This window comes from Aegilops tauschii, chromosome 6 (assembly GCF_002575655.3).
Source record: "Aegilops tauschii subsp. strangulata cultivar AL8/78 chromosome 6, Aet v6.0, whole genome shotgun sequence".
Lineage (NCBI taxonomy): Eukaryota > Viridiplantae > Streptophyta > Magnoliopsida > Poales > Poaceae > Aegilops > Aegilops tauschii.
This window is the reverse complement of record NC_053040.3, coordinates 453,046,252-453,055,416: the sequence shown is the minus strand read 5'-3', so window position 1 is coordinate 453,055,416 and position 9,165 is coordinate 453,046,252.

Here is a 9,165-nt window from a genome sequence, read left to right as displayed (position 1 = left end):
TCAATATGATCTCTTTAATTCTTTTTATTCTTTCTTTTATTCCCTCCAGATCATGGTACATAATCAAGCCCTTGACTCAACACTAATCTTTATTATATATAGCTCACGGACTCGTTTACATAAAAGGATCATAAAGCAAAACTCAAAACTAAATCATACTAAAATTTTATTATACTAGATCAAGATATTACTAAATGAGTTCTTGTTTGATCATGTTATGCTTGTGATTAACACTCAATGAGTTCTTGTTTGATCATGTTATGCTTGTGAGAGAGGTTATTAGTCAACGGGTCTGAACCTTTCAGATCCGTGTGTGCTTTACGAATATCTATGTCATCTTGTGGATGCTACCACGCGCTATTTGGAGCCATTTCAAATAATTGCTCTACTATACGAATCCGGTTTACTACTCAGAGTCATGCGGATTAGTGTCAAAGTTCGCATCGACGTAACCCTTTACGACGAACTCCTTTTTCACCTCCATAATCGAGAAAATTCCTTAGTCCACTAGATACTAAGGATAAGTTCGACCGCTGTCATGTGATCCATTCCCGGATCACCATTGTACCCCTTGACCATCTCATGGCAAGGCACACTTCATGTGCGGTACACAGCATAGCATACTGTAGAGCCTACGTCTAAAGCATAGGGGACGACCTTCGTCCTTTCTCTCTCTTCTGCTGTGGTCAGGTCTTGAGTCTTACTCAATACTCACACCTTGTAACACAGCCAAGAACTCCTTCTTTGCTGATCTATTTTGAACTCTTTCAAAATCATGTCAAGGTGTGCGTTCTTTGAAAGTATCATCGGGCGTCTTGATCTATCTCTATAGATATTGATGCCCAATATGTAAGCAGCTTTTATCCAGGCCTTCCTTTGAAAAACTCCTTTCAAACAACCCTTTATGCTTTCCAGAAATTTTACATCATTTCGGATCAACAATATGTCATTCACATATACTTATCAAAAATGTTGTAGCGCTCCCACTCACTTTATTGTAAATACAAGTTTCTAACAAACTTTGTATAAACCCAAAAACTTTGATCACTCCATCAAAGCGTATATTCTGACTCCGAGATGCTTGCTCTAATCCATGGAAGGATCGCTGGAGCTAGCATACCTTTTAGCATCCTTAGGATCGACAAAACTTTTCTGATCGTATCACATACAACCTTTTCTTATGAAAACTGGTAAGGAAACTTGTTTTGACATCCATCTGCCAGATTTCATAAATGCAGCTAATGCTAACATGATTCCGACGGACTTAAGCATCGCTACGGATAAGAAAATCTCATCGTAGTCAACTCCTTGAACTTGTGGAAATACTCTTTGCCACAAGTCGAGCTTCATAGACGGTAACATTACCGTCCACGTCCGTCTTCTTCTCAAAGATCCATTTATCTCGGATTTCATGGCTTCTAACCATTTGTCGGAATATGGGCCCACCATCGCTTCTCCATAGCTCGTAGGTTTAGTATTGTCCAACAACATGGTATCTCAGACAGGATCACGTACCACTCTGAAGTAGCACGCATCCTCGTCGTCCTACGAGGTTTGGTAGTGACTTGATCCGAAGTTTCATGATCACTATCATAAGCTTCCACTTCAATTGGTGTAGGTGCCACAGGAACAACTTCCTGTGCCCTGCTACACACTAGTTGAAGTGACGGTTCAATAACCTTATCAAGTCTCCACCGTCCTCCCACTCAATTCTTTCGAGAGAAACTTTTCCTCGAGAAAGGACCTGTTTCTAGAAGCAATTACTTTTGCTTCTAGATCTGAAATAGGAGGTCTACCCAACTGTTTTGGGTATTCTATGAAGATGCATTTATCCGCTTTGGGTTCGAGCTTATCAGCCTGAAACTTTTTCACATAAGCATCGCAGCCCAAACCTTTAAGAAACGACAACTTAGGTTTCTCTAAACGGTGTCGTCTCAACGGAATTGCGTGGTGCCCCTTTTAAAGTGAATGCGGTTGTCTCTAATGCCTAACCCATAAACGATAGTGGTAATTCGATAAGAAACATCATGGTATGCACCATATCCAATAGGGTGCAGCTATGATGTCCGGACACACCATCACACTATGGTGTTCCAGGCGGTATTAATTGTGAAACACTTTCCACAATGTCTTAATTGTGTGCCAAACTCGTAATTCAGATACTCACCTCTATGATCATATCACATACATTTTATCCTCTTGTCACGACGATCTTCAACTTCACTCTGAAATTACTTGAACCTTTCAATAATTCAAACTTGTGTTTCATCAAGTAAATACACTCAGCATCTACTCAAATCATCTGTGAAGTAAGAACATAACGATATCCACTGCATGCCTCAGCACTCATTGGACTGCATACATCAAAATGTATTACTTCCAATAAGTTGCTCTCTTGTTCCATCTTACTGAAAATGAGGACTTTCAGTCATCTTGCCCATGTGGTATGATTTGCATGTCTCAAGTGATTCAAAATCAAGTGAGTCCAAACGATCCATCTGCATGGAGTTTCTTCATGCATATATACCAATAGACATGGTTCGCATGTCTCAATCTTTTCAAAAACGAGTGAGTCCAAAGGTCCATCTACATGGAGCTTCTTCATGCGTTCTATACCAATATGACTCAAATGGCAGTGCCACAAGTATGTGGAACTATCATTACTATTTTATATCTTTTGGCACGAACATGTGTATCACTACGATCGAGAATCATTTTAGGTGCAAGACCATTGAAGGTATTATTCAAATAAACAGAGTAACCATTATTCTCCTTAAATGAATAACCATATTGCGATAAACATAATCCAATCATGCTCAACGCAAACACCAAATCTCGATGGTAGAGGGAGCATGCGATGCTTGATCACATCAACCTTGGAAACACTTCCAACACATATCGTCATCTCACCTTTAGCTAGTCTCCGTTTATTCCGCAACTTTTATTTCAAGTTACTAACACTTAGCAACCGAACCGGTATCTAATACCCTGGTGCTGCTAGGAGTACTAGTAAAGTACACATTCATATAACGTATATCCAATATACTTCTTGCCTGCCTTCTCATCTACCAAATATCTAGGGTAGTACTGCTTCAGTGACCGTTCCTCTCATTACAGAAGCACTTAGTCTCGGGTTTGGGTTCAACCTTGGGATTCTTCACTAGAGCAGCAAACGACTTTGTTTCATGAAGTATCCCTTTTGCCCTTGCCCTTCTTAAACTAGTGGTTTTACTAACCATCAACAATTGATGCTCCTTCTTGATTTCTACTTTCGCGGTGTCAAACATCGCGAGTTGCTCAAGGATCATCATCTATCCTTGATATTTATAGTTCATCACGAAGCTCTAATAGCTTGGTGGCAGTGATTATGGAGAACCATCACTATCTCATCTGGAAGATTAACTCCCACTCGATTCAAGTGATTGTAGTACTCAGACAATCTGAGCACATGCTCAACGATTGGGCTTTTCTCCCTTAGTTTGCAGGCTTAAGAAACTTGTCAGAGGTCTCATACCTCTTGACGTGGGCATTAGTCTGAAATCCCAATTTCAGTCTTCGGAACATCTCATATGTTCTGCGACGTTTCAAAAACGTCTCTCGTGCCACAATTCTAAACCGTTAGCATTACGCACTGAACTATCACGTAGTTATCAAAACGTGTATGTCAGATGTTCCGCAACATCTACAGACGACGCTGAGGTTCAGCACACCGAGCAGTGCATTAAGGACATAAGCCTTCTATGCAGCAATGAGGACAATCCTCAGTTTACGGACCCAGTCCGCATAATTGCTACTACCAACTTTCAACTAAATTTTCTCTAGGAACATATCTTAAACAGTAGAACTAAAGCGCAATGACATAATTTGTAAAGACCTTTTGACTATGTTCATGATAATGAAGTTCATCTGATTATTGAACTCCCACTCAGATAGACATCCCTCTAGTCATCTAAGTGATACATGATCCGAGTCAAACTAGGCTGTGTCCGATCATCACGTGAGACGGACTAGTCATCATCGGTGAACATCTCCATGTTGATCGTATCTACTATACGACTCATGTTCGACCTTTCGGTCTCTTGTGTTCCGAGGCCATGTCTGTACATGCTAGGCTCGTCAAGTCAACCTAAGTGTTTTGCTTGTGTTCCAAGGCCATGTCTGTACATGCTAGGCTCGTCAACACCCGTTGTATTCGAACGTTAGAATCTATCACACCCGATCATCACGTGGTGCTTCGAAACAACGAACCTTCGCAACGGTGCACAGTTAGGGGGAACACGTCTCTTGAAATTTTAGTGAGGGATCATATTACTTACTACCGTCGTTCTAAGCAAATAAGATGCATAACATGATAAACATCACATGCAATCAAATAGTGACATGATATGGCCAATATCATTTTGCTCCTTTGATCTCCATCTTCGGGGCACCATGATCATCTTTGTCACCGGCATGACACCATGATCTCCATCATCATGATCTCCATCATTGTGTCTTCATGAAGTTGTCACGCCAACGATTACTTCTACTTCTATGGCTAACACGCTTAGCAATAAAGTAAAGTAATTTACATGGCGTTATTCAATGACACGTAGGTCATACAAAAAATAAAGACAACTCCTATGGCTCCTGCCGGTTGTCATACTCATCGACATGCAAGTCGTGATTCCTATTACAAGAATATGGTCAATCTCATACATCACATATATCATTCATCACATCTTCTGGCCATATCACATCACATAGCACATGCTGCAAAAACAAGTTAGACGTCCTCTAATTGTTGTTGCAAGTTTTTACGTGGCTTGTATAGGTTTCTAGCAAGAACGTTTCTTACCTACGTAAAACCACAACGTGATATGCCAATTTCTATTTACCCTTCATATGGACCCTTTTCATCGAATCCGTTCCGACTAAAGTGGGAGAGACAGACACCCGCTAGCCACCTTATGCAACTAGTGCATGTCAGTCGGTGGAACCTGTCTCACGTAAGCGTACGTGTAAGGTCGGTCCGGGCCGCTTCATCCCACAATGCCGCCGAAACAAGATAAGACTAGTAGCGGCAAGAAGAATTGGCAACATCTACGCCCACAACTGCTTTGTGTTCTACTCGTGCATAGAAACTACGCATAGACCTAGCTCATGATGCCACTGTTGAGGAACGTAGCAGAAATTCAAAATTTTCTACGCATCACCAAGATCAATCTATGGAGTAACCTAGCAACGAGGGGAAGGGGAGTGCATCTACGTACCCTTGTAGATCGCGATGCGGAAGCGTTGCAAGGACGCGGATGAGGGAGTCGTACTCGTAGCGATTCAGATCGCGGTTGATTCTGATCTAAGCACCGAAGAACGGTGCCTCCGCGTTCAACACACGTGCAGCCCGGTGACGTCTCCCACGCCTTGATCCAGCAAGGAGAGAGGGAGAGGTTGGGGAAGACTCCATCCAGCAGCAGCACGACGGCGTGGTGGTGATGGAGGAGCGTGGCAATCCCGCAGGGCTTCGCCAAGCACCGCGGGAGAGGAGGAGGAGGAGGTAGGGCTGCGCCAGGGAGAGGAAAACTCATGTGTTTGCAGCCCCCAATACCTCAACTATATATAGGGGAGAGGGAGGGGGCTGCGCCCCCTCTAGGGTTTCCACCCCAAGGGGTGCGGCAGCCCCAAAACCCATCTAGGGTGGCGGCCAAGTGGGGGGGAGAGGGAGGCGCACCAGGCATGGGCCTTTAGGGCCCATCTGCCCTAGGGTTTGCCCCCTCTTCTCCCCAGGCGCATGGGCCTTGGTGGGGAGGCGCCCCAGCCCACCTAGGGGCTGGTCCCTTCTCACACTTGGCCCATGCATGCCTCCGGGGCCCCGTGGCCCCTCCCGGTGGAACCCCGGACCCCTCCGGTGGTCCCGGTACACTACCGGTGATGCCCGGAACACTTCCGGTGGCCAAAACCATACTTCCTATATATAAATCTTTACCTCCGGACCATTCCGGAACTCCTCGTGACGTCCGGGATCTCATCCGGGACTCCGAACAACATTCGGTAACCACGTACATACTTTCCCTATAACCCTAGCGTCATCGAACCTTAAGTGTGTAGACCCTACGGGTTCGGGAACCATGCAGACATGACCGAGACGTTCTCCGGTCAATAACCAACAGCGGGATCTGGATACCCATGTTGGCTCCCACATGTTCCACGATGATCTCATCGGATGAACCACGATGTCGGGGATTCAATCAATCCCGTATGCAATTCCCTTTGTCTATCGGTATGTCACTTGCCCGAGATTCGATCGTCGGTATCCCGATACCTTGTTTAATCTCGTTACCGGCAAGTCTCTTTACTCGTTCCGTAACTCACATCATCCCGTGATCAACTCCTTGCTCACATTGTGCACATTATGATGATGTCCTACCGAGTGGGCCCAGAGATACCTCTCCGTTTACACGGAGTGACAAATCCCAGTCTCGATTCGTGCCAACCCAACAGACACTTTCGGAGATACCTGTAGTGCACCTTTATAGTCACCCAGTTACGTTGTGACGTTTGGTACACCCAAAGCATTCCTACGGTATCCGGGAGTTGCACAATCTCATGGTCTAAGGAAATGATACTTGACATTATAAAAGCTCCGAGCAAACGAACTACACGATCTTGTGCTAGGCTTAGGATTGGGTCTTGTCCATCACATCATTCTCCTAATGATGTGATCCCGTTATCAACGACATCCAATGTCCATGGTCAGGAAACCGTAACCATCTATTGATCAACGAGCTAGTCAACTAGAGGCTTACTAGGGACATGGTGTTGTCTATGTATCCACACGTGTATCTGAGTTTCCTATCAATACAATTCTAGCATGGATAATAAACGATTATCATGAACAAGGAAATATAATAATAACCAATTTATTATTGCCTCTAGGGCATATTTCCAACATATATATATATATATATATATATATATATATATATATATATATATATATATATATATATATATATATATCAGGATCTCTCCAACACAATGTGCTTGCCAAAGGATAAAATATAAAAAGGAAAGGTGAAGATCACCATGACTCTTGTACAGGGTATAAGACAAGAATAAAAGACATGCCCTTCGCAGAGGGAAGCAGAGGTTGTCATGTGCTTTTATGGTTGGATGCACAAAATCTTAATGCGAAAGAACGTCACTTTATATTGCCACTTGTGATATGGACCTTTATTATGCAGTCCGTCGCTTTTATTGCTTCCACATCACAAGATCGTATAAAGCTTAGTTTCTCCACACTAATAAATCATACATATTTAGAGAGAAATTTTTATTGCATTCAACGATGACAACTTACTTGAAGGATCTTACTCAATCCATAGGTAGATATGGTGGACTCTCACGGCAAAACTGGGTTTAAGGATATTTGGAAGCACAAGTAGTATCTCTACTTGGTGCAAAGAATTTGGCTAGCATGAGGGGGGAAGGAAAGCTCAACATGTTGGATGATCCATGACAATATACTTTATTTCGGATATGAGAAAACATAACCCATTACGTTGTCTTCCTTGTCCAACATCAACTTTTTAGCATGTCATATTTTAATGAGTGCTCACAATCATAAAAGATGTCCAAGATAGTATATTTATATGTGAAAACATCTCTTTCTTTATTACTTCCTATTAATTGCAACGATGACCAAAACTATGTTTGTCAACCCTCAACAACTTCTATTCATCATACTCTTTTATATGTGAAGTCATTACTCTCCATAAGATCAATATGATCTCTTTAATTCTTTTTATTCTTTATTTTATTCCCTCCAGATCATGGTACATAGTCAAGCCCTTGACTCAACACTAATCTTTATTATATATAGCTCACGGACTCGTTTACATAAAAGGATCATAAAGCAAAACTCAAAACTAAATCATACTAAAATTTTATTATACTAGATCAAGATATTACTAAAAGGATCGAACTAAGAAAACCGGTAAAGATGGGAGTGAGGGTGATACGATACCGGGGCACCTCCCCCAAGCTTGGCAGTTGCCAAGGGGAGTGCCCATATCCATGTGATTATATCTCTTTCTTCGGAGGTGAGGAAGGTAGTGGTGATGACGGGTAGTCACACATCGAGCGTAGGAGATCCTCCAATTTGCGGATAATGCCCTTGAGTATGGTGATATGCTCCTTCAACAAAATATTTTCACGTGTGAGATACTTGTTTTGTATACGAGCTAACTCAATCATCTTGAAAGCTTAAATCTCAGTTGGGGTAAGAAGATTGTGATGAGGTTGAAGGATGTCTTCTTCTTCTTCTGCTGTCGGAGCTTGATCCTCCATGGCCTTCTTGGTCCCATCATCCTTGTTGATCTCCCCGGGTTCTTCTCTCTTCAGCTCTGTCTTCATTAGCCAAGCATCGTTGCCCTCATTGTTAGAGGAGGGGGACGACATGATGCCTGGCCTTGACAACTCTGACAGAAAACGGCCCGAAACAAGAACAGAGGTTATTTGCGTGATACGAAGGTCAAAACCTCCGGGAGATTATATAATGAATTTTTACCGACCAAAAGAAGTACCGTGCAAGAAAACGGAGTCCGGAGAGCACACGAGGTACCCACGAGGCAGGGGGCGCGCCCAGGGGGTAGGGCGCGCCCTCCACCCTCGTGGACGCCTCGTGTCCTTCCCGGACTACTTCTTATTTTCCTATTTTCTTAAACATTCCAAAATGGAGAAAAATTGCTATTAGAACTGTTTTGGAGTCGGTTTACTTACCGTACCACATACCTATTCCTTTTTGGAGTCTGAAACATTCTAGAAAGTGTCCCTTATATATTCCTCCGGGGTTACGGTTTCAATAACATTAGTTTCAACATTTATTGGATTACCTGAGATATAATGTTTGATTCTTTGACCGTTCACCACCTTCGGATTTGTGCCTTCGAAGTTGTTGATTTTTATGGCACCGGAACGATAGACCTCCTCGATAACGTAAGGCCCTTCCCATTTAGAGAGAAGTTTTCCTGCAAAAAAATCTTAAACGAGAGTTGAATAGCAACACATAATCACCTACATTAAACTCACGCTTTTGTATCCTTTTGTCATGCCATTTTTAGCTTTTTCTTTAAAGAGTTTGGCATTCTCATAGGCCTGGGTTCTCCATTCATCAAGTGAGCTAAT